Raw genomic sequence first — 26,730 nt, forward strand, 5'->3', positions numbered from 1 at the left:
TCCCACTAGCCCATTTGCGTTGGATAGCACTGGGCAGATCCGGTTGCCCCTATACTGAATCTGCCCGGAAAGAAGTTCGTACTACCCATTACCTTGATCAATGTAATGTGCCCCTCTGAAGTTCACATTTGCAGTACCACTTTAAAATGGAGCCTCCTTTGTTGTCAATCAAATTCACTTCTGCTTTTGTCAAAGGTGACATATCCTACAGCCATTGGCCAACCGAATGGGTGCTTTCCCCCCTCCTTTAAAAAAAAACTGGCAGCAGTGTGCACATATTCTGTCAACTTGACAAATTTAAAAACCTCCAGGTGTGTGTGTGTTGTGTGTATTACCCTAAAAAGACCCAATCCTGGGGTTTTCTTGCCAAGACTGGTTCCGAGGAGATTTGCCATTGCCTTTGCCCTGAGGCTGATAGAGTGTGACTCCACCAAAGTCATGGGTTTCCACAGCCCTCCCTCTGAATGCCAGCCTCTAGCTTTCCCTTCGCTTCCAGCCCAGCATTTCCTCTTCTTTGGAACCTCTTCCCTTCTCTTCAAGCCCAATGCCACCTCCGAAGCCCTTGCTTCCCCCCCGCCATCCTCTTCCCATCATCATCATCATCATCATCATCATCATCATCATCATACCTCACCTCAGAATGCCATCTCTGCATCCTCTTTCTTTGCTTTCCCTCCGATTGCCACCCCAGAATGCCATTACATACACATATGTAGCAAAAGCATTCACACATTGTATCAATTTGCCAAACTGAAAGGGAAACATTTGTAACATTCACATTGTAGGATTCGCATATTATACACACAAAATAATTTTTAAAAAATACCACTTGCAAAGTGAGGTGCTGTGCTGGCAGCAAGCAAACAAAAGGGAAATGTAGCACAAGCCGACACATTCTATCAATATGTATCAACCTGTAGGACAAGCATTCGCATAATCTGTCAAAAATAAAATTACAAGAGAGAGAGAGAGAGAGAGAGAGAGCTGCCTGCGAGAGGGGAGGCCTGTTCCACCCTCTGCCCTCCCTCTGCCCTCCCTCTGACCTAAATCCCTCCCCTGAACTTGACCTGATCATGACTGGGGCCAAGTTCACATTTGCCGGCAGCAGGGAAGAAATGGGTTTTCTAAAAAGAAACAGGAAATAATCCACTTTTGGAAAATCCGCTCTAAGGGGGATTTGCCCTGGATCAGGTGTGAAAGACCCTAATTCTGATGTGTTTCAACCAGTGCCGATGGGAACTTCCGACTTTTAATCCGGGTTAAAATTCAGTACAAAAGGTAGTCTGAATGGTCCCCTAGAACCATTTCAATCTGGCTTCAGTGCTTGCTATGGAGGCACAAATTGCCTTGGATTCAAAATCTAAGGTTCACATCCGGTTGTATTGCAAGACTCAATGCCAAAAAGGAAGGCTCAGGTTCACAGTTAAAATCAGATAACTATTCCTGGAGATGTAACATCTTACTATATCAACACATGCCTGTTGGGATTACTGCAACACATTCTATATAATGTAGAATGATGTCTCTGGAAATGGGAAACCTCAGCAGGCCCCAAATGCTGCTCCTAACTGTTGACAGGACTGATAATAGCAAGCATATAACTCTCTTGTTGAAACTACTTTGTTGCCTACTGGTGCATTCCTAGGCAAAATTTAAAGTGCTGGTTATGGCTTATAATGGGCCCGTACAGACAGGCCAAAATAAAGCTGCTTCAGGTCACCTTGGAGGTATGCTGTTTAAATGACACAGGCATCTTAAAAGGCCAGAACCTGTGCCAAAGCTGCACTCCAGTCCTTAGGATTGGATCATGGCTTTGGTGTGGCTACTGGCCTCTTAGGACGCATGCAGCATTTAAATAGCATACCTCCAAAGTGACCCGAAGCAGCTTTATTTTGGCCGGTCTGTACGGACTCAATATATCTTGGATCTGGATTATCTGAAAGTCTCGTTATCTTGGAGGCGACTTACCTGAAATCCCGTTGTCTCTAATGGTAGTGCGGCTAATGCATACATCACTATTGGGAACAATGGGATTGAGGTCCCCCTTTTTTTGTATTCATGGGGGAAGTCCTGAACAGGAACCAAGGTCCCACTATATAAGCCTGCTTGGGCCTTACAGTCTTCAGGAGAAGGGTTTAATGTTACTTCAGTCTTACTTCCACTCATATGAGGACATGGGACAGAGCCTTCTCTGTGTTTGCTCCTAGGCTGTGGAACACCTTCACAAGGGATAGTTAGTTGGTTGGCCCTCTCTCTGCTCTCTTTTAATTGGCAGGCAAAGGGTTTGAACTTATAATGTGTTGAGTTGAAAGGATGTCTAGTGGGTCTACTATACTATGTTCTGAATGCATAGATAATTTTAGCTATTTTGTATTGACTGATTTTGCATGCTACTTTGGGTCCCATATTTGTTTACTGAGAAAGACTTCATATTAAATAAATGCGTACATACATATGTACATACATAACCAACTGCCAAATTAAATATTTTTTAAACATCTCAAGAAAATAAAAGTGTAGCATTGTATTCAAAGCCCCTTCATCTGTAAGCCCTTCCTGTAAAATGTTTTGCAAGGGAATTCCACAAATGGAGCAACCACCAATGCAGCATTTTTGGGGGAGCTGGCAGGACCAAGAACTAAAGACTTGAGCAGACAGGCCATGATAGCACAGGCTGTGCTTGTACTATTCTGGCCCCAAAGCTCATCTGAGCTGGTCCCCAGGTTGGTGCAGGGACAGGGGGATGTTTATACATCTGTCCCCATGCCGCCCTGGGACCTGCTACCAGCACACACTCCTTACCTTGCCATGCTGTCGCTGGTACTGAGGCACACACCATTGTGGCATCTGATGTGGAAATGGGGCACCTGGCTGCACCTATGTGTCCAGGACCACTGTTTCCACATCAAACAGAGCAAAAAGGGGTTTCTCAGTACCAATTATAGTGTGGCAAGGTAAGGAGGGAATTGTACTGTGGCAGCAATTTGGGTGGAGAAGATTGTTATCCTTCACCCATTGTGAGACACAACCAATGCTGCTTGGTCTTCCCTTTTTTTTTTTTTTTTAATCTTTTGTCTTCGAATCTGGATGGGTCAATGATCTGTGTAATAACTCCAAGTCTAAAATGACTGGAGATAGTTATACAGCTGGTATAATTAAAGTTACAAAAGCACCTATTAAAGGTCAGAATCATGGGAACCAACTGGTAGGCACATTGGGTTCACAAACACATGCACCCTTTTCCTATATAGAACTGAACAGATCATCATTCCAATTGGATGTCATAAAGACAGATTCCCATATTATTTTTGTGAGATGTTAGACATGAGTGGTGAGCCTCCATGGCATTCCCCTCGCAGACAAAACCCAAAGCATAATGGTGCTTGCATGCGTGAACATTGGCATCTGCCATTGAGGTCCCAAAACAGTAGCCCAGTAACTCCAGTCCCTGGAATGCACCATGTCTCTGGACATTGTCTGTAGCCCAAGGGAGAATACTGGATGGATGTGTACAATTGTCTTAGCAGTGACTATAGTGATTAACAGACACAATTGATTCAGGTACGGGATGTAGGTGTCATTCACTAGTGTTCACCTTGCTTCCAAAGATATCTCCTCTGATTTTAAGTTTGGTTTAATTCTCAGACCTCTTGTGAAGTATTTCCTTCAGACGTATGTGTAATCAGATCTGTGATGGTCACTGAGTTAATGATTTGGATTTGTGAGTCAGCCAGCATCAGTTAAATTTTTTGTTGCAAAACCAGGAGGTTCTGTACTAGCAGAAAGGAGTTCTTTTCCATTAACATCTCCAGTTTATCAGTACCAAACTTATGGAGTGTTGTACTCTCAATAAGTTGTTTAAAGATTGATGTATAGGTTCGTTCAATTGGGAAATGCCAGTTGTGATATAATTTTATTTGTTGGTCAGAACTTCCAAATTAACTGCATCCAATAAAGAAATGCCAGCTCCAATTGGAGAAATCCAATCCCAGAGATCTCTTTTAATTTAGATAGCGGGAAACTCCCCTAACCATAATTTTAGCCATGATGACCATCCAGTCTTGGTAGTGCGTAGACCTTGTAAACTGACCTGCACCTCTTTTAAAGACATTGTGGGTTGGATAAGTATTAAAACTCTTTTTAGGCCAAGGAAAAGACTCTTTTTTCCAACAGGGAGCATTCCAGGAAGTCTGGCATTGAAATGAGCTTTTAAAATCTGAGGGAATCTGGGCCTACAGAAACAGCTCTAGGGGCCACATTTAACCTATGCTTTTGTTGTTGTTGTTAACTGCCCTTGAGTTGAACTCAACCCATGGTGACCCTGTGAACGAAACATCTCCAAGACTCCCTGTCATTCACTGATCTGCTTAGTTCCTGCAAACTCATACCTGTGACTCCCACCCCTAATTTAAACATTGCAATAATTTAAAAAATTGAAAGAATTTAATAAAATTGTTTCTTACTCCCCATGGATTGAAGCATGGACGCAAAAAACTCAGCTGATTAATCCATGGGCCAGTGTAAGTACTCTACTTTAATTGTTTATATCTATCTATCTATCTATCTATCTATCTATCTGGAACCATCCCTGGTGAAAGACAAGAGGGTAGTCTGTCCTGGAAGCACTGACTTCCCTCAGCTCTCTCAACCAGCCAGCCTTCTGTTTGAGCACAAACAGTTGTGCCTGTTGCAATTTTGTAAATTCTTTGTCATTGTTTTCCTTTGCTTCATCCTTTAGAACCTTTTGTTAAATGACCCTAAGTTTTATCAACTTATCCACGGGTAATATCAAAAACCATAATTTTGGCCCTAAAACCTGCCTTCAACTTATACATGATGCTGGCTTATAGTCCAGTATATATGGCAGGGGTAGGCAACCTGCGGCCCGCGGGCCGGATGCGGCCCGGCAAGGCCTTGGGACCGGCCCCAGCCCGGTCCTGCCGCCGATTGCCGCTGGGGCCTTTGGGGGGCAATTGTCTATAGAAGCCTCAGAAGCATGCATTTATATTAACATTTTTTTAAAAATCAGCAAATTTTTTCGCATGTCCTCCATTTTTTTTTTTAAAAAAAAGTGTCTTTCATTTGAAAATTTTGTCCTACATTTGCCCTGGTTTATTTATATATTTAAATTTTTTTTTAATTTTTTAATTATTTATTTTTTGGCTTCGGCCCCCCAGTTGTCTGAGGGACAGCAACCCGGCCCCCGGCTCAAAAAGGTTGCCTACCCCTGATATATGGTAATTGTGTACATAATTTAATTTAGTACAAACACAATGTGTTTTGCTTAAAATTGATGGTAAAAGTTAAAAACCTTTGCTTCCATCGCTGAAAACAAACATCTCACATGGTAAGCCAATGTTTATATTTCCTCCTTGCATACAAGAGAAGAGGTGTGGAGAGAGAGTGTGAGTCAAAAGCTTTTTTTGGTTTACAATATAGGAATCTGCTATATTCTGTTATTGCTAAATTCATTATTCAATTTAGATCTGATTGTTAATATAAATGCAGAGCAGTTGCCACTACATGTATCACATATTTCAGTCTGTGTTGGATGGTTCATGCACAGAAATCAAGATGAACAAGTTGAGTCTCATTAATGGGAGAAAGGTGGATATAAATTAGCAAAATCAAAATAAGCAAATAGAAATAATGGGAAAATGTAGACAAGGCAAATGTTGCTGGAGGTTCCAGTGATGGAGCTGCTACTTTGCAAAATGATATATCCAAATTACATTTATGTTAATCTAGACTATTTGCTGGCAGTCGCTTGCAGTAGCTGCAGCACCATCCATTTCAAGATGTCAGATCAAAAAAGGCTTGGAGGGCACATTCTTTTCTTCTTTTTTCTCTTTTTTTGGCCACACTCCCCCTATGTGTATTGTGAGATAGGCTGCATCATTTGTATGATATACTGTTTCAGGATAGAAGATGGGAAAAGGAAAGCCAATTCCTTCATCTTTTTCTCCTTCAAAAAAGGAGGAGCATAACACCATACTGCATCAGTGAAACAGCACTGCCCTGAAATGCTATTTCAATATGACGTTTGAAAAAATAACATATTTCAAAAAACATAGGAACATGTCCCAACATCAACAAATCGTCCCCCCAACTTTAAAAATAAAGCTATATAGTGGGGATCCAAGAAACGGTGATATCCAGCAATGAACATCCTTCCCCTCAAATAAGAGAAAGGAGTCCACTCACAGAAAACAAGCAAGTGTGAAGGCAATAACAATTAGCAATACCCAGCAAAAACGAAGAGGCTATCCTGCAAGGCTTCATGTTTCTTTAGACCAGTCTGGAAAAGTGCAACATATTAAACAAAGAAAAGAAGGAAACAATTGTAGCTAAGGGAAGCTACAAGAGAGAACACAGTGTGATATTTGTTGCTGCATCTCCAAAAGATCTATTACCTTAGAAATAATAATCTAAAAAACCCCCCAACAACAACCCAAATATGGCCATGCTGGTCCATGAGTAAAAACAAGCAATAAAATCCACAACTGGAGGGAGACCAAAAGTGTGAAGTCCTAAGTGGTACCAAAAACAAAGAAGGAAACAGAAAAATCTTTGTTTAAACAAATTAGATCAGACATAGCTATGAAATCTGTAGGGAGTTGTAATCTTGAGATATTTTTACATTCTGACTGAATCACTGGATATCTCCCAATGCATGCTGGGTTGAAATATGTTAAACAGTTATGAATACCCAAGGGCTAGTTGCAACTCAGATCTCTCCCTTGTTATGGGTAAAAAGAGTAAATCCCATTAGTGGTCCCAACTAGCTTAGACCCACTGAATCAATTACATGTATGTAAGTGTTGATTTACCAAGTTCCCATTTATTCAATGGAAACTGCTGAAATTAATTCAAAGATACAGCCATGTTAGTCTGTGGAACTTGCCACTTCATTTCCATACACAAAGGATTTGTAATTTGAATTGACATTCTCACATACCAATGACATATATAGATCTAGCCCTGGCTTCCACTTCACCAAATGCATCTGAGGAAGTGGACTGAAGCCTACCAAAGCTCATGCTGCCAACTTCTTTCTTTCAGTTAGTCTTAAAGGTGTTACAACATCTTTCTACATGCTGGATTTAAATGAAAGATTTCTGAACCAGCAATTTACTCTAGCCAACTAGCTTGGCTAATCTGATCTTTAGATAAAACCCCACCCCACCCTGGCCAAACTAGCAGCAAACCATATGAAAAGAGGAAAAGATGTTATCCAGTCTTCTCCCTGTGCATTTGTGACCTGGAAAAGTAAAGGGCTCTAAAATTATTAGGTTTGGATCAAGCAGTTGGTATTCCTAAAAGCAAAACACGGCTTTTCTTGCCAATCCCAGAAGGAATGGCTAGCATAATTTGATTTATCAAGGAGGGGTTTGAGTGGAATTCAGAATACAGATTTGGGTTGGGAAGCCTTCAGTATATTGAAACTCTATGCAGCCTTCATCAAATCCCTGAGTGGCAGGCGCAGTGAAAACCCTAAACTTGTCATCTGATGTGAAAAGGCAGAGTGCATGGAAATTTAACCTGATGAAATATGGGTAAGGTTCATCGTGAAGTTTTCTGATTTGAGATTTTTATTGCCTGTCTTTAATAGGGTTTCACTTCCACTGAAAACCATGTAAACAATTTTTTTTTCTTGATTTGGCACTATCTTTAAATTACCAGTATACAAAGCCCAGTATACAAAGGGGTCTTGAAGCACCTTTGAGAGTAAGTTTGTACCATAAACTTTAGTAGATTCAGTCTGTTTTATCATGTCTGTGATTCTACAAAAGTGCTCCAAGTCCTCTTTGTATATTCAAACAAGTAGTGTGTAGGAATATTTGATATCTATATTAAGCAGAGTACAGCAAGGTTAATACAGCATGAGCTTGTGGTAGAAATTGGAGAAATCACTGGATGCTCTTGTAAGGTAAAGAGAATAAGAGAGATAGAGAAATTAGGTTTATTGTCTCAGGAAATCCATTTCTGAGGCCTGGAAGACAAAGAGCCCTCCTCCAACCACCATCTTGAGGGGGAGAGAGGCTAGGCCTGGAAGAAAAAGAGCCCTCCTCCAACCACCATCTTGAGGGGGAGAAAGGCCAGGCCTGGAAGAAAAAGAGCCCTCCTCCAACCACCATCTTGAGGGGGAGAGAGGCCGGAAGACAAAGAGCCCCTCCTCCACCACCATCTTGAGGTGGAGAGGCCGGCCTGGAATCGAGCCCTCCCCAACCACCATCTTGAGCGGGGGGGGCATGGCCTTGGGGGCCCTCCTCCAACCACCATCTTGAAGGGGAGAGAGGCCGTGGCCTGGAAGAAAAAGCCCTCCTCCAACCACCATCTTGAGGGGAGAGAGGCCTGGCCTGGAAGAAAAAGAGCCCTCCTCCAACACACCGATCGTTGAGGGGGAGAGAGGCCAGGGCTGGAAGAAAAGAGCCCTCCTCTGGCCACCATCTTGAGGGGGAGAGAGGCTGGCCCTGGAAGAAAAGAGCCTCCTCCAACCACCACTTGAGGGGGAGAGAGTCCTGGGCCTGGAAGAAAAAGAGCCCTCCTCCAACCACCATCTTGAGGGGAGAAGAGGCTAGGCCTGGAAAAAAAAGAGCCTCCCGCCAAACACCATCTTGGAAGGGAGAAAGGCCAGGCCTGGAGAGAAAAGAGACTCCTCCAACCACCATCTTGAGGGGGAGAGAGGCAGGCCTGGAAAAAAAGAGCCCTCCTCCGGCCACCATTTGCTTGGGGGGAGAAAGGCCGCCTGGAAGAAAAAGAGCCTCCTCCAACCACCATCTTGAGTGGCAGAAGAGGCCTGGCCTGGAAGAAAAAGAGCCCTCCTCCAACCACCATCTTGAGGGGAGAGAGGCCAGGCGTGGAAGACAAAGAGCCCTCCTCCAACCACCATCTTGAGGGGGAGAGAGGCCAGGCCCGGAAGAAAAGAGCCCTCCTCCAACCACCATCTTGAGGGGGAGAGGGCCTGGCCTGGAAGAAAAAGAGCCGCTCCAACCACCATCTTGAGGGGAGAGAGGCCGGGCCTGGAAGACAAAGAGCCGCTCTCCAACCACCCTCTTGAGGGGGAGAAGGCCAGGGCGGGAAGAAAAGGAGCCCTCCTCCGCCACCATCTTAGAGGGGAGAGAGGCCTGACCTGGAAGAAAAAGAGCCTTCCTCCAAACCACCATCTTGAGGGGGAGAGAGGCCTGGCCTGGAAGAAAAAGAGCCCTCCTCCAACCACCATCTTGGGGGGAGGAGGCCAGGCCTGGAAACAAAGAACCCTCCCCACCACCATCTTGAGGGGGGAGAGGCCAGGCCTGGAAGAAAAAGAGCCCTCCTCCAACCACCATCTGAGGGGGAGAGAGGCCTGGCCTGGAAGACAAAGAGCCTCCTCCAACCACCATCTTGAGGGGGAGAGAGGGCCTGGCCTGGAAGACAAAGAGCCCTCCCCAACCACCCATCTTGAGGGGAGAGAGGCCTTGCAATTTTTTGTTTTGTATTGGCAATTTTAACTGTAACCGCCGCTATGATCATTGGCGGAATAGCCGTCTATAAATAAAAATTATTATTATTATTATTATATTATTATTATGGGCTAGGAAAAGAGCTAGAAAAATAATTTGACCTAAATCTAGGCCCATCCCCACTTGGCTTATAATCAAACTAAGAATCAGATATAGGAACAGCAACCATTTGAATTCATGTTCGATCCTTGTTTAGGAAAATCGTTCCACATTTGATTCGTGTCAATCCAACTTTGATCAATTTCTCTAGCTAAAACTCAGATCAGCGGTGGAACCTGGGTTATCCTGACACCACTATTTCCAGAAGGTTTTTTTTTTTTGCAGCTGCTGTGTCAGATCAGCGGCAAACTATGGGAATGACAGGGTATCTGAATCAGTATTTTAGGAGGGGAAGACAATGTTCAAGAGGGGCTGTCCCGGGGGTGTCACCCGCTTTGTTCCTTTCCTGCATTCCTGGCGCCATTTTCCTCCCCATTCGCGTAGCTTTCCCCAGTGGGGTGTAAAACTTTTTTTTAAAGAAGAAAGTAAATGGGTTTTTTGAGCGGGAGGGGGAAGAAAGGAAAGAGGAAAAAGATATGGAGAAAGGCGGTGCGGTGAAAACTTTTTGTGAGTGGAAAGGAAAAAGAGAGAGAGAGAGAGAGAGAGAGAGAGAAACCCAAACCCTGAACGTGGCTCCTGCATCCAGACTTGTTCCTTTTTGAGACAGAAAAGGGGTGGTTGCTGTTCATATTGGGGTGGTTTTTGAAAGAGAAGGGTCCCCTGCTCGCGAGGACACCAGGAGCTCCTCATCAGGCCTCCTCACGTGTGGGGGCTTACGGGGAAGGAAAATGCCTTCGCCCCAAATCCTCTGGAGGCAGGAATGCTGGACCGGAAGCTCTTGCTCGCGAGGAACCCCATTGGGATGCAGTGGTGCTTCTGTCTGCCTTGGAAAACCCGAGGCTCCTAAGTGTAATAAAGGGCTTTAGGCTGCCTAAGCACCTCCCCAAAAACCTTAAGGGAGAAAACGCTAAGAAATGCACTCCGTCTCTCTTTATGTACCTATCACCCCCTCAACTTTTTTCTCTTCAAATTCCCACAGAGCCATCCTTCTTTCCCTCTCTTGCAAATAATATAATAATAATAAAACAAATATTTGAGTGTACAAAATATATTTTTTTAAAAAGAAGAAAGTTAAACGGTTTGTTTTTGTTTTGGAGAGGGAGGGGAAAAGAAAGAAAGAGGAGAAGGAGATGGAGAAAGGAGGCTGGCAAAAACTTTTTGTAGTGGAAAGGAAAAAGAGAGAGAGAGAGAAAAAACCCAAACCTGATGTGGCTCCGCGCATCCAGCCTTGTTTCCTTTTTTGAGACAAAAAGGGGTGGTGGCTGCTGCATATTGGGGTGGTTGAAGAAGAAGGGGGGGATAAGAAGAAGAGGGGGGATTAAGACATTATTGTGAAAACTCTAATCGGCTAACGCTTGATTGACAGCTTTAAAAAAAAACCCGGTTTCAGACAAGCAATGGGATGGAGAACAAAAAGGTCTGCATCAATCAAATACACAGGGGGCGAAATTCATGGGAACGGAGAACGGGTCAGAAAAACGATCCGTTTGCTCCCTTTTGAATGGAAACGATGAACCTGATTCAAATACGACTCGGAAACTTGATCCAATCCGACTCGCAGCAATATAGGTCGCTTTATATTCCCAGTAAGAATGGGGCCCTAGTTACAAGAGCCACTAAAAGCTAGCTCTAAAAGTTATGTGGGTGCAAAGTAGCATCCATTGTTGGGCTTGGAACCTCATGGATGCCGCCTTCAGAACAAGGGAAAACAAGAGACTGACCTATTCCTTGAGAGAAGGGAGAAGTAACATCTTTGCAGGCAAAAGGAAGCAAAGGCTTGAGCACAATGATCAAAGGAAGATACAGAAAGGTAAAGCGCAGCAGGCATATCAGATTCTCCTCTCACCAATCATTTGCCTTTTGGTTTGTTTTATTTCTTTCTTTGTGTTTTTATATGCCCACACTTCAGAATGCTCTCAGAGCAGCTTACAAACAGTTCTTTGTGCCATGAAGCTTACATCTAAAGATACGATACCCAAGAAAAGGGGATGGAGTGGAGGGGTGATTAAGGCCAGAAGTACAAGTCGCCCCCATTCTCGTGGACTTGAAATCCACGGTCTTGAATATTCACGAAGGGGTGACTCCAGGCACGTGCTCCATTCAAGCCTAGGGGTCTTGAATATCGATGAGTTTCCATTTCGCAGAGTTGTGTGGTGTGTTGTGTGTGTGTGTGTGTGTGTGTCCAGGACAGATCCCGGTGAAAACAGAGGGCTGACTTACTGCATTCTATTCTGAGGCCACAGCAATGCAGTTGGAATGGATGAAGGGCTTTCTTCTACCTCTGGGATAGGCATGGTGAAGCTGGCCTCCCTCTATTCCTCTACCTCTGGGCAACAACCCCTTTCAGCAACCCTGTTTTAGTAACAAGTTCTAGTTCTTCTTGAACTGGAAGAGGTCACTCAGGAGAATGGAGATGAGAAGGTTTGCAGCCATCTCTTTTAATGGACTACTTCACCCCAACAAACTTATTTCTTACAGATCTCTCAACAGCTGACATTTACATCAATGTACTTGGTGCATGAATGAACCTTACCAGTTTGTGAGAGATTTAGGCAGCTTTGATGTCTTCTAGAAGCTCTATAAGGTTTGGTTCAGGTATTTCAAGTTCTTGTAGTACAATGCGCCTGTGCCATAGGCGGGAGCACCATCCGCGATTTCAGTTTATGCTGAGACCGTGCAAGGGAAGTAGCGATGGCATGCACACTCAGGGGCATATGCGCCTCCCGCCACTGCACGTCATGAGTGAGCCCTGTGTTTTCAATGGAGCTTGAGTATACACGGTATTCCCTACTCAGGGAGGTCCAGAACTGATCCCTGCCTAGGGAAGGGCCAATTAATATGGGTACATAAATTCCTTGCATGCTTGAGAGGCTTGGTGCAATAGTGGGCCCGTGGTATCTGCTAGAGTTTGTTTCAGGACCTCTCAGGGATACCCAAATCTGTGGATGCTAAAGTCCCACTTACATACCATGGTATAGTAAAATGGCACCCCTTATAATAAAATGGTAAAAACAAAGTTGGATTGTTGGAATTTATCATTTTTAACACATTTCAAGCTGTGGAGCTTGTCTGTGGATAAAGAACCTGTGTATACGGAGGGCTGCTGTATTCTGCTTCATTAGAAGAGAGTGCTACAGCTTCTTGTTTCTTGCTTGTTCGCTAGTAGCGCCAATCCATAGAATACCAACTTCCACTGGTAGAACTTGCGACCTGTAGGATTTCAGCCAATCGGCATCTGTGTAATTGCTAATCCTCAGTCTAACGCTCATTATGTTTTTTGTTTTGACTGAGGAGATACGCTTCCATCTTCTCTCTTTCTGTTGTATTTCCGTAATAAATTATGTCTTCTAGACTTTCATTCATTTCTTTATTTAGGTGTCCCTGGATTTCTTCACAGTCAGTTTCATTTGATAAACCAGAATCAAAACAACAAAATAAATTGTACATTTAGCATTTTTTTGTAATGTGTGGGAAGCAACAATCACGTTAGCTTGTATGAATCTATTTAGATTGAGCATCTTGTTAGTTTCTCATTCAAGCTCTTGTAGCTTGTTTTAGAGCCATAATGACAGTTGGGCTCTTCCTTACACGGAAATCCCGTTCCAGCACCCGCTGTGTAAGGGAAATACCATGTAAAGTCAAGTCCCATTAGAAAAATGGGCCTTCCGGCGGCAGCACCTGGCGCGCGCCATGGGGTATGCATCATGGGTTGCGCACTCATTGTTCTTCCGGGGTGTGGGAGAAGCCTTTCCGGTGCAGCCTCAGTGTATACTGGAAGCCACGTAGAGCATGCCCGCATATGATGCAGGCGCGCTGTACTTCCCTGGATCTGCATGACAAGTGGGCTTTTTTTTCCTGATTTCCGAAATCCAGGAAGTTGTTCCATGTAAATAAAATTAAAGGTTTCCCCTTGGTAAGGTTGTCAAGTTGTGTCCGACGGTAAGAGGCTGCTCATCTTCGCTACTAAACGAGAAACCAGTGTTGTCAAAGATCCAAGGGTATTAAAAGACTGGCAAATGTAATATCGGAGCCATTGCATAATCTTGAAAACTCCGGAGAACAGGAGAAATCCCAGCAGACTGGAGGAGGGCAACAATTGTCCCCATCTTCAAAAAGGGAAGAAAGAGGAGCCAAACAATTATCAGCCATTTGTCTGACATCTATACCAGGAAAGATTCTAGAGCAGATCATTAAACAGAGAGTCTGTGAACATTGAAAGCAATTCCATAATCACAAAAAGTCAACATGAGTTCAGAGAACAGTCATGCCAGACAAATCTGATCTCTTTCTTGATAAAAATTCTAGCTTGGTAGATGAGGGAATGCTGTGGATAGTAATATCTTGATTTCAGTAGGCCTTTGACAGGGTTCCCCATGACATTCTTGCAAACAAGCTTGTAAAATGTGGGCTAGACAAGGCAATTGTTACATGGATTTGTAATGGGTTGACCGCCGAACCCAAAGGGTGCTCACATGGCTCCTTTTCACCTTAGAGAAGTAACCAGTGGGGTCCCACAGGGCTCTGTCCCTGGGCCCAGTACTGTCAACATCTTACAATGACTTGAGGAAAAAAATTGGGGGACTACTATCAAATTTGCAGATGATAACCATTAGGAGGAATAGCTAATACCCCAGAGGACAGGTCAAAAATTAAAAATGACCTGAATAGACTAAAAGCTGGCGCACAGCTAACAAAATGTGACCTTCAACATGGGAGAAATGTAAGGTTACTGCACTTCGTGGCGAAAATGAATGCACAGATGATAGGATGGGGGACACCTGGCTGAATGAAACACATGCGTGAAAGGGATTCTAGGAGTCCAAGTGGTAGACCACAAGTTGCAACATGAGTCACCGTGCGTTTGCGGCAGCTACAAGGCCAATGCTGTTTGTGAGGCTGCGGATCAATAGAAGTATAGTGGTCTGAGATCAAGGGAAGTTAGTATAGTGCCATATTCTGTCTGCTTCTGGTTCAGGCCCCACCTGGAACTTTGCTGTCCAGTTTCTGGGCGCCACAATGTCAAAAAGGACATTGAGAAACTTGGAGCGCTGTCCAAAGGAGGGCGACTGAAAATGGTGAAGGGTCTGGACACCTTGGCCCTTGAGGAACGCTCTGAGGGAGTCTGGGGCTGTTTAGCCCTGGAGACAAGAAGGTTAAGAGGTGATCATGATAGCTCTGTTTAAATATTGTGAAGGGATGTCATATTGAGGCAGGGAGGGAGCAAGCTTTGTTTTCTGCTGCTCCAGAGACTGGACCCGGAGCAATGGATGGGATCAAGCTGCAGGAAAATGAGATTCCATCCTCACAATTAGGAGGAATTTCCTGACAGTAAAGAGCTGTTTTGACAGTGGAACACACTTCCTCGGGGTGTAATGGAGTCGCCATCCTTGGAGGTCTTCAAACGGAGGCTGGATGGCCCATCTGTTGGGGAATGCTTGATTGTATTTCCTGCATGGCAGGGGTTTGGACTGGATGGCCTGTGGTCTCTTTCCAACTCTATGGCGGGTTACGAGACGGGCTGGGAAGAACGTCTTGAAAGGTGTATTCCTGCTGAAGACGGAGCTTCCGACACGCCCGCCCCGGGGGCATGGCTAAAGGTGTATGGGCTGTTCCCACATGGGGGGCAGTGAAGACGCCTCACCTGGGGCAGTTTCTAACCTGTAAGCTTCCATACCGCCACTCGCAAGGACGCTGCAGAAGAGAGAGGCAGCTTTCCGCCAGGCGGCCAAAACGCGGCTTTTTTTTCTTTGCGGCTGGTCAGCAAAACAGATTGCACATTTAAGCACCCAGGCCCCCTTTACACTTTTTCCCCCTCGCCCTACCCAAACAATGGTGGTCTCCTTGCAGCTTGCGATCAGCTGGTGTTGCATCCTTGTCGCTTTGCACGTTGCCAGTGTTTTCCAGCATCATGGTGCCCGCCTCTCCTTTGGGTCACCGCGCTCTTGCTGAATCTGCAATGCACATAGCCAAACTGTCGCCGCTGGGCCACCCCAGCGGTTCCACCTGCCATCCCCATACCACCCTCTCCCTTGTAACAGATGTAAATAGTTAAAGTTTTAGCGTTTTTTTATGTTTGGGTGAAATGGCGCAGGGAATGTGGGTAGGGTTCACGTTAAATTCCAACTTTCCACAGGTCTAGCAGCACATGCGTACATGTTGCTAGGGTTAGGTTACGAGCATTAATAGAGTGAGCTGTGCTGCAGCTTCCACATCGGCTGGCATCTGACGCTCTATTAGAGCCTCGGTGCAAAACTGCGCATGTTCGCAGGAACCCCGACCTTATGCGACACAGCTGACTCGGAGCCTTTAATGGGCAAATAAATTAGTGGCGTACAATTCTGGCGTACGCGGTGCAGCAGCCTTACAGAACGGGATGCGCAGTTTGCGCAGTATAAGAAAAGAAGGCGGGAAAAGCGGCACCTTTTTAATGCCGCTTCTTCTCTCCCGCTTGGGGCGTACAGGCGGTGTTCATGGCGGCATTACAGGTAGGGCCCGTCTAAAGGCGTACCTTCAGGACGTCATGAGGCACACCTTTTTGCCATTCTGTAACCTGCCTATGATTCTATGACTCCATGGTCATGCAGACAGCAAATGACTACACAGAATGCGGTTACTGTAAACAATCTTTTCCTTCTATATGAGAAGTAACAAAGTTTAATCTCTAGCCTCGAATATGAGGTGGTAAGCGTGTTTACAAAACTCATCGCTTAGGCCAAGACAGATTGATTGTAAATCAGTAAAATAAGTTTATTTTAGAACATAAACAGATAAAAGATTTGTCAATATAAGCTGTTGTGAACTTGGCTCTAATAAATTATTGGCAGAGGTGTACAGAAACTCTATATCAGCTGCGCCCTTCCGAATCTTTAGGCCTTCCCGGGGGTTCTACAAGATCAAATTTATTCATTGAACACACTGGCCCCCACCTCAGAGACTATTCAAGAGCTATAGCCCTTCTCGGGACTAGTCTTTTCCCCTAACTAACACTATCCAGCGGATATTCTCTCAGGCACTCATCTTTTCTAGAGCCGGGCATATAATGGTAGGGAGCCTGTTTGCCATTTAGACCTCTACTAACCCCTAACCTCTTTCTCTAACCCCTGACAAACCTTTTCTCTGGATTCCCAGGTACCTAACTCCTCCACATTCCCAACCCCAACTGAACCTTCTACGGCCTGATCCACTACGCTTTCCAACGGAAACCGTTCGGAATTTTCAAACGTTCCCAGCCCACAGGCCATTGCTGGTCCTGAGCTGTCTTCGGTTGGACAGCTGGAGTGCTCTCCGTTAACACTGTTCCCACAAAGTGGTAACCTATTCAGCTCTTTTCTTTTACTGGCTTTTTAAACGGTTAGGTTGGCAGAAGCTGGGCTGGTGTGAGAGCTCACGCCAGCATGTGGCAATTGGGGCCCTCGAACTGGCCAAGCTGCTGAGCTTGCAATTGGTCTGAATCAGTGTCCTTAACTGCTGAACCACTGCGTCCTTACCATGTTAAAATAGCCTCTTTTGAGATTCCATGAGAACCTGCCTTCTTGACATCAAAGTGGGGAACATACATTGTTTCTGGGTGCTGCCATTACTTAAAAGTTCTTTAAGGTGGATCCTACACAATAGGATGAAAGTCTATCTTAGTCCTCACCATATTCTGTGAAAGCCCTTGGCTAGAAATCTGGTGTTGTATCACTGGATCTCTCCTTGAATTTTGTTTGATGAGTCACATTCAGCTTGAAAAGTGTCACCTTGGTGCTTCGGAGAGCCCCTTGCCTCTTTGCTCGTCTTGTGGACGATCTTTGATCACTTAATCCTTTAAGAGATCTATAAAAATTAAAGACTGGGCTCTAACCGTATTAGCTTTATTGGTGCATGGTTAGAGAGCCTGACTTCGGAGGAAAGGCACCAATATTTTAGAGAAATACTAAAATGGTTATTGTAGGAACTCCATTCTAAATAGCAAGATTGCTCAGAGAGCACCGTATATACTTGCCTATGAGTGTAAAATTATGTCCCAAATTTGACCCCAAAACCGAGGTCATCTTATTATGGGTCAGTATGGTAAGTGATAGCAGCTCTTCAGATTTCCCCATGCAGTTTCTTCTGTCCTGAACCAAGCAGGTAGAGTTCTTGGTGGATGAGATTGATTGGTTGCTGTTAACAGTCCTCTCTCCCACTAGTGTGTTTTGCTGTCTTGGGAGTGAAGGCTGAAACACTGAAGCCTCGTATTGATTGCTGCTTCCTCTCTTGCGCTTCAGCACACACCGAAGGAGCCCAAGTTTTAACTTACCTACCACAGGTTATGTCAAACCAAATTTTTTGGCCCCAAACCTGCCCCAACGTATACATAAGGCTGACTTAGTCGAGTAATACGTTTCTAATTTATGCTTTTGGGGGAGAAAAAGCTCTGCTGAAGAAGTAGAACTGGAGTCTAGGGAAGCTCATGCTGACTTCTTACTTTCTTTCAGTTATCTAAAGGTGTTATAAAATCTCTCTATATACGGATTACACAGCCAACATGGCTACATCTTTAAGTTCATCCTCCCTTCACGTTTGTGTTATCTTGGCCGATTACAAACGGCACTTTAGTGCATGACGAGCACACACTAGGGTTACAAAGGGCATGCTTCCGCACCGCCCTAACCCTAGTGCGTGCTCGCACGCACTAATGGCGGCGGCCCTTCTATACGGCCGCCGCTGTGAGGATGTCACGGCCGTGCCGCCTCTAGACGGGGCGGCGCGGACATGACGTCCTTGCTCCGCGCAGGGCGCTTAGTGTGCCCTGAACACGGAGCAGGAAGGAGCTCTGTTTTTGGAGCTCCTTCCTGGTTTAGGTCTGCTGGCGCAGCCTTTAGACGGCTCGCCCAGCGACTAAAAGAGAAAGGGGCCAAGTGCCCCTTTCTCCTTCTCCTGCCCGTCGGGTGTCCTTGGGGCTGAAGCCCCAGGGACACCCCTTTTCAGGCTGCGGAAGAGGCTGTTTGCCGCTTCCCTGCAGCCTGAAAAGCGGCGGATCGGGCCTCACGGCTGCTGCTCTGCACACTGAGGCCCCAATCCAGCGGGGAAAGGGGCGGTGCAGACCGTCCCAAATGGGTGGTCTATAACCGCCCCCGTTAACTACAAAAAGCTCTTCTGCCAAAGATGACTGCCCATCTAATAGTGTGCTACCTTCGCTACAACATTTGTGGATTCAAAAGAAGACCTCCCTTTTCAGCAGCAAGGGCCGGGAGTCAAACATCTTTTACAGAGTGTATGGTAATATGTGTGCTTTTAAATGAGACTTCTGCCTTTTTATGCCAGAGGCCCACTAAAAGTTAATTCTTGATTCTATTTCTTACTAGCTTCACACACACACACACACACACATATATATACAGTACATTCCTCTACAGGGGCTACCTTTGTACCAATGTCAGAAGCTTCAATTGATCCAAATCGGCAGCAGCAGATTGGTCACAGGTACATCAGATCTGACCATATTACTCCAATTTAAACAGCATTGGCTGCCGATCAGCTTGCCGGCCCAATACAAAGTTTGGTGCCATTCCCTTTAAAGCCCACATGGCTTGGGTCAAGGAACACAATCCGCCCGCGCTCTCAGAACAATGGGGAAGAAATATTGGAATATACAAGACCAGACTAATCACAACTTCCCATAAAGCGGTCCACAGCTGCGGCCCCCCACACTTTGGAACAAACGTCAGAAGAGATCCATCACCACCTTAGGATGCCCTTTAAGAAGGCACTTTAAGACGGATCATGTTCCGGCAGGCCTACCCATCGGTCTTCTATAAACTGCTCTTAAAGACTTCCACACTTGATTCAATAGTACAGAAACAGATGACAATTTGGCTATTTTTAATGACTAGTGCATGTATTTTTGTGTGCTTTTATTGACATTTTGCAACTGTATTGTTCGATTTTATCTGTTGTAATCCCACCTCGATCCGCAGGGAGAAATTGTATTATTACTATGATATCACATACACACACGTGCCTTGTTTGTTGTTATTAGCTGCCCTTCAGCCAGTTGTGACTCATGGCAACCCTCGCCTGCCCTGCCCAGATCCTGCCAGCCTTGCCCACAACCCCTGATTGAGTCCATCCGTCTGGCTTGTGGTCTTCCTCTCTTTCTTCCGCCTTCTTCCCTTCTTCCTAGCATTACTGTCTTTTTCTAGTGACCTGTGCCTTCTCATTATGTGGCCAAAGTACGACAGCTTCAACTTGATCATTGTTTAATAAACAAATAAATAAACAAACGAGGTAAACATGCTCAGGGTTATTTCGTTATCATTTTAATAATAAAAATCATCTGAAAATAATAAACAAACGAATGAAAGTGGCAGCCATTCTCAGGGCTATTTTGTTACGATTTTAATAGTAAATATCATTTGAAAATAAGGAGCCAAGCAACCAACAAGCGCGGTTTGCGGGAGGAAAGCCCCCTCCCTCCCTCCCGCTTAGAAGGCACGGTCTTCTGCGTATTCATTGCATAAACAAAAGGCACGTCGTAATGGCGGCTGCCGTCGAACGCTCCAGAGCCATCTCCTTCTTCCTTCTCCTCAGGCCTTTGGCGCCCTCTGCTGCTCAAGCTGCGGCAGCGACAGCAGCGACGGCGGCTCATAGAACTACATTATAAACAAACGCATACTTCTTGGACTGGCGTCAACTCCCCTAAAAAGCCCGCACAAATATGGCGGCCGTAACCGGAAGTGTCACGTAGACTACTTCCGGCAGAGGAGCAGGAGAAAAGGAGGGGGGAAGCCGCCTCCATATAACTAGGAGGCTGCGCGCGCAGGCGAGGAATTGTACGGCGAGCGTGCAGGGCCAGAAAAGCACGGCGCGTGCGCGCGGAGTCCGTTTTCGCGCGCAAGGCCGCTGGGCCCGAGGGGGGGGAGGCGTCGGGCGGGGCGAGGGCCGTCGCTGCGCGCATCCGGGCGCTAGGGGGCGCGCTGGGTCCGGCTGGCGGCGGCGTCGGCGGAGGAGGCGGCTGCGCCATTGGCGGGTAGGAAATGCCGCCAGATGGCGGTTTAGGATTGCGGCTCCGCTGAGGCGCGGCCCCCGGCACCTCCGTCGCGGCCCTCCCTTGGCCCCGGCCCGCTCGGACCCCTCTCTCCCGTGGCACCGCCGAGGGACTCCCGGGCAGCCCAGGAGGTAAATACGAAGGGGCCCAGAGAGAGAGAGGGAGGGAGGGAGGGAGGGAGGGAGGGAGGGAGAGGGGGCAGCGCGGGCGGAGGAGGAGGAGGAGGAGGAGGAGGGAAGGAGGGCGCTGCGAGGATGGATCCAAGATGGAGGCGCGAGGGGCGGAGGCAGAGGAGGCCTCAGGCCCAGGCCCGGCGCCCAGGAGCAAGGAGAGGGCGGCTGCGCCCTCGGAGGCCTCCCTCCCTCTCTCCCTCCCTCCCCGAGGGCCCCGGTGACAATGGAAGGGCGGCGGCCTCCTCCTCCTTCCCTCCCTCCCTCCCTCCCTCCCTCGGCTCCGCCAGCGCCGCCTCCGACCTGACCGGGAGCGGAGGGAACGGACCGCCCTCCATCACACTGGCCCAGGAGGAGGAGGAGGGGAGACGGAGCTCCTTCTTGGCGGGAAGGGAGAGGCCCTGGGAAGGGGCAGCCTCGGCCCTGTTTACGGCGGAGAGAGGGAGAGCCATGATGGGAGCCTGGGAGAGCCGGCTGGGCGGCGGCGGAGGCGGCGGAGGGTCCCCGAGGGGCAGTTTGGGCGTCCGAGGGAGGGAGGGAGGGAGGCTCTGGGGCTGCTCCAGTGTAAAGTGTGATTAAATGCTCCGGTGTGAAGGCTTTCAGTTGCCCAGCCGAAGGTTCTGAGGTGCCCAGATGAAGGCTTCTGAAAGGCTCGGTTGAGGGTTTGAGAGGCCCTCTGGGAAGTTTTCCAAGTTCTTCTCAGTTGGAGGTTCCCAAGTGTCCAGTTAAAGGCTTTCAGGCGCCTCACTTGAAGGCTTTAAACTACTAAGTTGGAGGTTTTTAAACTGCCCAGTCAAAGGTTTCCAAGTGTCCAGTTGAGCCTCCAGGTTTGGCCTTGGGAGAGCGAGCGGTGCTTGGGCTGTTTCCCTCCAGCAGAAGAAGAGGAGGAGGAGGAGGAGGAGATGTTTGGCCGCCTCAGTACTAAGTCTTGGAAGTTTTGTCCCATGGCTTCCATGGCCTCCTTCCCATGGAGGTGGGAGCAGGGTCTGTGGCCCCTTTCAGACCAGTATATTTATTTTTGCAGGAACTTTTTCTGCCTGTACTTCAGTCCCCTTTTTTGCACAGGGAAAGATATCTTAGAGAATGGAACTTGTTCGCACATAATGTAAGGCATGCTGGAAGGAGAAGGAAGAAAGGTTCTGCGTCTTTTATTACCTAAGGCAGTGCTTCCCAAACTTTGGTTCCCCAGGCATTTGGGGACTTCAACTCCCAGAAGCCCCAGCCACTTTAATCAGCAGTCAGGATTCTGGGACCAGAAGCCCAAACCTTTGGAGGAGCAGAGTTTGGGAATCGCTGACCCAAGAGGTGGCTTTCAGCTGTTGCTCCTGTTTTGAGTTGTCTAGGTGTCAGGAGCTGAAGAGTCAGGGAGAGGAAAGGCAGCCTGAGGAAGTTTGTTCTCAATGCTTTACCTTGTTCTTCATAAACCTTCAAGCTTATTCCAGAGGAGTATCTCTCTTTCATAAAGTTATAGAAGGCGGAGTAATTGCAAAATGGCAGGGCAACTTCTGATACATTTTATAGATAACATTTGAAAAGCATTTCATAGCTTATGGCAGTGATGGTGAATCTTTTAGAGGCTGCCCAGACTTTCTTTGAGATCTTTGGGCTGTACATGTATCCCTTAACTTGAAATATAGTTGCCCCTCCAAGACCATGGTCTTGGAAATCCACAGAGGGGTGACAACTATTAATCTTAATGGCGCACATGCCCCGCATGCGCACACCCCATTCAAGCCTATGGGCTTGAATATGCGTGAGAGTTTGAACTCGCAGAGGGGGGGTCCAGAACAGATCCCCCACAAGTTCAAAGGGGCGACTGTACTCCAAAATCTGTTGTTGTCCACACGGGTGGCTGAGAAACTGATACCTTTGTTTTCTGATGGGCATGAAACTTGGTTTCATGTGCAAAATAGTTAAATATACTGTGTATAAAATTACCTTTAAGCTATAAGTATAAGGTGTATATGAAAGACAAATGAATTTCTTGTTTAGACTTGGGTCCCACTTTATATGTGCAAATATTCCCAAATCAAGTAATAATAATAATAATAATAATAATAATAATCTGTAATCCCAAACACTTCTGGTCCCAGGCATTTCAGATGAGGGCTACTCAAGCTGTATTTCCAATGTGCTATCATCCCAACAGAGATGGCACCCGATGTATATAGAGACCCTTCCAAATGCTTAATATTATCAGCGAGCCAGTAATTGTGAAAATAATATTTTGCGTATTGGTGAACAAACCCCATACAGAGAAGCATGATACTCTTTTTTGTGTGTTCATCTGAGAAATAATTAATACATTTCCTCTCATGCCATTGGATCATTAAAACAAATAAATGTGTCATGCTAGATTAGTATTACCAGAAAAGCTTTATGAGCCAGTGTGGTTTTACCCAACTGATTTAAATTTTAGACTTTACTTTGAAATTGGGCAGTTACTCAGCGGGAGAATAGATCCTTTTCTTTATAATAGTTAATATAGGCACAGCTACTCAGAAACAGGTTCCTTTAAGTTCAGCTGTGCATACTCCCAAGACTGCAGCTTGTCTTGCTTTGCTGGGACTAAGTACCACTGAACTCCATTATGCTGCTGGTTTTTTGGGTTTTTTTGGAGCCTCTGAAATGGTTAAAGGTGCTGCATATCTTTCATGGTTTCTCAAATTCAGTGGTGGGTATAACTGGAGGTCCCAAATGAGGGCCACACAAGCTGCAATCACATACAAACTTGGAGAGCATGATTAGACTCAGTGGGACTTATTTCTAAGTTGCCATGCTTAGACATGCACTGTAAATTATTTGCTTATTTTAAAACATTTGTAACCTGCCTTTCAGGAAAAAGTCCTCAGGAGGTGGGTTATGATTTGTACACAAACAAACACACAGAGTGAATAACTCTGAATAACCATTGGAAATACTGTAAAGTGGCCATCATAAAAACATGTGAACCATATGAATCTTGTAAGTTCTGGTGAAAAATATCTAAAGAGGGAAAATGAGGTACATGTCCACAAATATGGAGCCACCATATAAAAGGCACTGTCCCTGATAGATCTGCTTGTGGTATATCAGAGAGCAAGCTCTGGGACTGGCTTTAAGAGCCAAGCAAGTTCAGTTGGGGTCAGTTCTGAATTGTTTGGAACGTAAAACACTGGCACATTGAACTGGGCCCCAGAATATGTTGAAAACAAATAGACTTGCTGTAGCACTAAGATGACTGAACTGAATAGCTCAGTGTTTTTGGATTGCAATAAATATTTTTAGCCAGAATAATGGGAGCTGGAATATCTGGGGCTAGAAGGTGGAAAAACTGGCTGTAGCTCCTGCTAGCATCCTGGTGGCTGTAGTTTGTAACATTTTGAAGGTGCAGAACTGATTCAAAAAGCATCTGTATTTAAAGACCAACAAAACATGGGTGCAGTCATTTTGTGTAATTGAGGCTGGTTCACTACAGATGCTGGCGAAACGTCAGGAAGAAACTCTTCTAGAACATGGCCACATAGCCCAAAAAAGCCACAAAAAACTACTGGTTAGCTTCTGTTTCATATAAGCACAAACTGGCTAGTGGTTACATAAAAGCTTTGTGGTGGATGTTGTGCTTATATGTTCTGGATACAATGAAAATGACAGCAATTCCTGTAGCATCTTTAAGAATAATTAATTTATTGTTTTGTGTGGAATGTGGCACATGTCATAATAAATTAATCTTCAAGACAACACAGGACTCCTTGGTTTTTTCCCCTGCATCAGACTAACATGATTACTCCTCTGGAAAAAATAATATGGAATTTTATCTTCCAATAAAATGTGTTGACACTTCATTTGGAGAGTGAGTCAAAATGATAAAAGTCGGCCTTCGGAATCTTCTGTGAAGTGCCAGAAAGATGCCTTTAGGCTCTAATTGAAGTTTGTATGCTCCTATGCTCTTTTCTTGTCTCCCAGCCTCTAAGGTGTTAAAGAGTGGGGGAGGGGGAAGTTGCATTAGTGTATACAAAACTGAGGGTTACGGTAGTGGTACTCAAGCCTTTTACCATTAGGACCCCCCTTTACATCTGCATGCAGGTGTTGCGTGCCCCCTTGAGATGATATATTAATAAAGTTATTAGTTTAGTGTACATACTTCCATTTGCACATTCATGTGTATTCATATTTTAACGTTTTATAAGAAAATAACATTGTTCAAATCAGAACAGTTTTATTTATGTAAATTCAGTGTTTAACTCAGCGCCTACGTAAATTTTACACATTAAAAACTGGGGGGGGGGGGGCACGGGCCCAAAAATTTCCCCCCCCCCCCCCCCCAGCAACACCTCTCACCCCATCCCTGGGTTCCTGTCTCATCATTTGAGAACCACTGGTTTAAGGAATAGGTTACCTGAAATGCAAAGCCAGCTCTTTAAAAACTAGTTTCAGACTGTATATCCTGGTTCAAATTTCTCTAGTATAAGCAAGCCAAAGATTACTGCTGTGTGCTTTCAAGTCATTTCCAACTTAAGGCGACCATAAGGCAAATCTATCACATGGTTTTCTGGCAGTATTTATTCAGAGGGGATTCACTATTACCTTCCTCTCAGACTGAGAGAGTATGATATACCTGAGGTCACCCACTGGATTTACATGACTGAGTGGGTACAGTATTTGGACCCTGGTTTCCAGAGGCTTAATCCAACACTCAAACCACTACACCATGCTGACTTTGAAGCCAAAGACAGGTGCAATAAATATTGTACAGTATTTAATGTGGAATTTGTAACTTTTGCACAAGGAAGATACTGTTATTTTTCAGTGAGACTGACTAATTTATGTTCAGGAATGCATGGGAGCTATAATTTAATGGGAGTTGTAATTAAAATCTGACAGATTTATAAAACGGATTTCACAACCTTTTTCTGCACTATAGAAAATAACAATTTTTTTGGTGGAATTCTTTTATTTTTCCTCCTCCTTTCACTTCTTCCCCTATGTCAGTGTTGACCTGGGGATAAATTTGCCTCCCCAAATCCCACCACAGGCCACACATATCCTGTTACTGATATTTGCCACAAGTGACGTCCAGTATGGTGCAAGGCCAATTTTGTAGTCTGAGGTCTACAAAAGTGGGGGCTGACCTATTGATGTAGATGCCATGCTGCTGAGTCAAATGGAAGAAGAAAGCAACATACTTGATCCTGATGTAACGTGCAAGAGAAAGAACCTGGATGTATCCAATTACATTGGATGTAAAGGACATATGGAGTTTCATGAAGTGCTTTTTTAAAATAAAGGTTTAATTCCACAAATTAGCCCAAAATATTCAGGCCAGGAAACATTTGCATGACCTTTTAGGGTTGCATCAAAATACAGTAGGAAGGCTGAAGAGGTTCAAAAATTAAGTTTGCATATCTGCATCAAATTCAAATATATGACCCATTAACAGATTTGTTGACTTTCAAAGCCCTCCATGGACTGGCCCCTCCTTACTTATCTGAACTTCTTTCTCCTTACATTCCTACTCGCACCCTCTGCTCTGATATCAAGGTCTCCTGTCCCAGCGTAGGATTGCCACTGCCCCCTCCTGGATTCGTCCCTTCTCACTTGCTGCCCCTTACTCCTGGAACCTCCTTCCCCCACGTGCGCACCTCATCACTTCTCTACCCAGTTTTAAACTTGAGTTAAAGACTATATTGTTTAGTGAAGCATTCCCAGGGGTGAGCCCCTCTCTGCCTCAGGATGCCTCATTTTAACTATCCATTAAGAAGCCAAGCCCTCCCTCCAGTCCATCTGTCTTGGTCCAGGCATCAGAGGTAGAGAAGAACTGCTGGACCTGATCCCCTTCCCCACCACCACTCCCTTCTCCCTTTGTGTCGTGTCTTTTTAGATTGTAAGCCTGAGGGTAGGGAACCGTCTAATTAAAAAGATTGTAAGTACAGTGCTGTGTAAATTTACAGCGCTTTATAAATAAAGG

The 26,730-nt window shown here is 45.5% G+C and overlaps 1 protein-coding gene across 2 annotated transcripts in view; it reads left to right on the plus strand.

Moving 5' to 3' along the window:
- Positions 1-20,466: 20,466 nt before the first annotated feature.
- Positions 20,467-26,730, plus strand: part of STAG1 (stromal antigen 1) — a 172,493-nt gene continuing 166,229 nt past the window's right edge. Inside the window, exon 1 of one of the 2 annotated variants that reach the window (XM_042457728.1) lies at positions 20,467-20,744. The gene's annotated coding sequence lies outside the window, so the exon portion shown is untranslated. The remainder of the gene's footprint in view (positions 20,745-26,730) is intronic. The other variant, XM_042457729.1, reaches the window with a different exon arrangement.

Source organism: Sceloporus undulatus, chromosome 3, assembly GCF_019175285.1.
Source record: "Sceloporus undulatus isolate JIND9_A2432 ecotype Alabama chromosome 3, SceUnd_v1.1, whole genome shotgun sequence".
NCBI classification, from domain to species: domain Eukaryota; kingdom Metazoa; phylum Chordata; class Lepidosauria; order Squamata; family Phrynosomatidae; genus Sceloporus; species Sceloporus undulatus.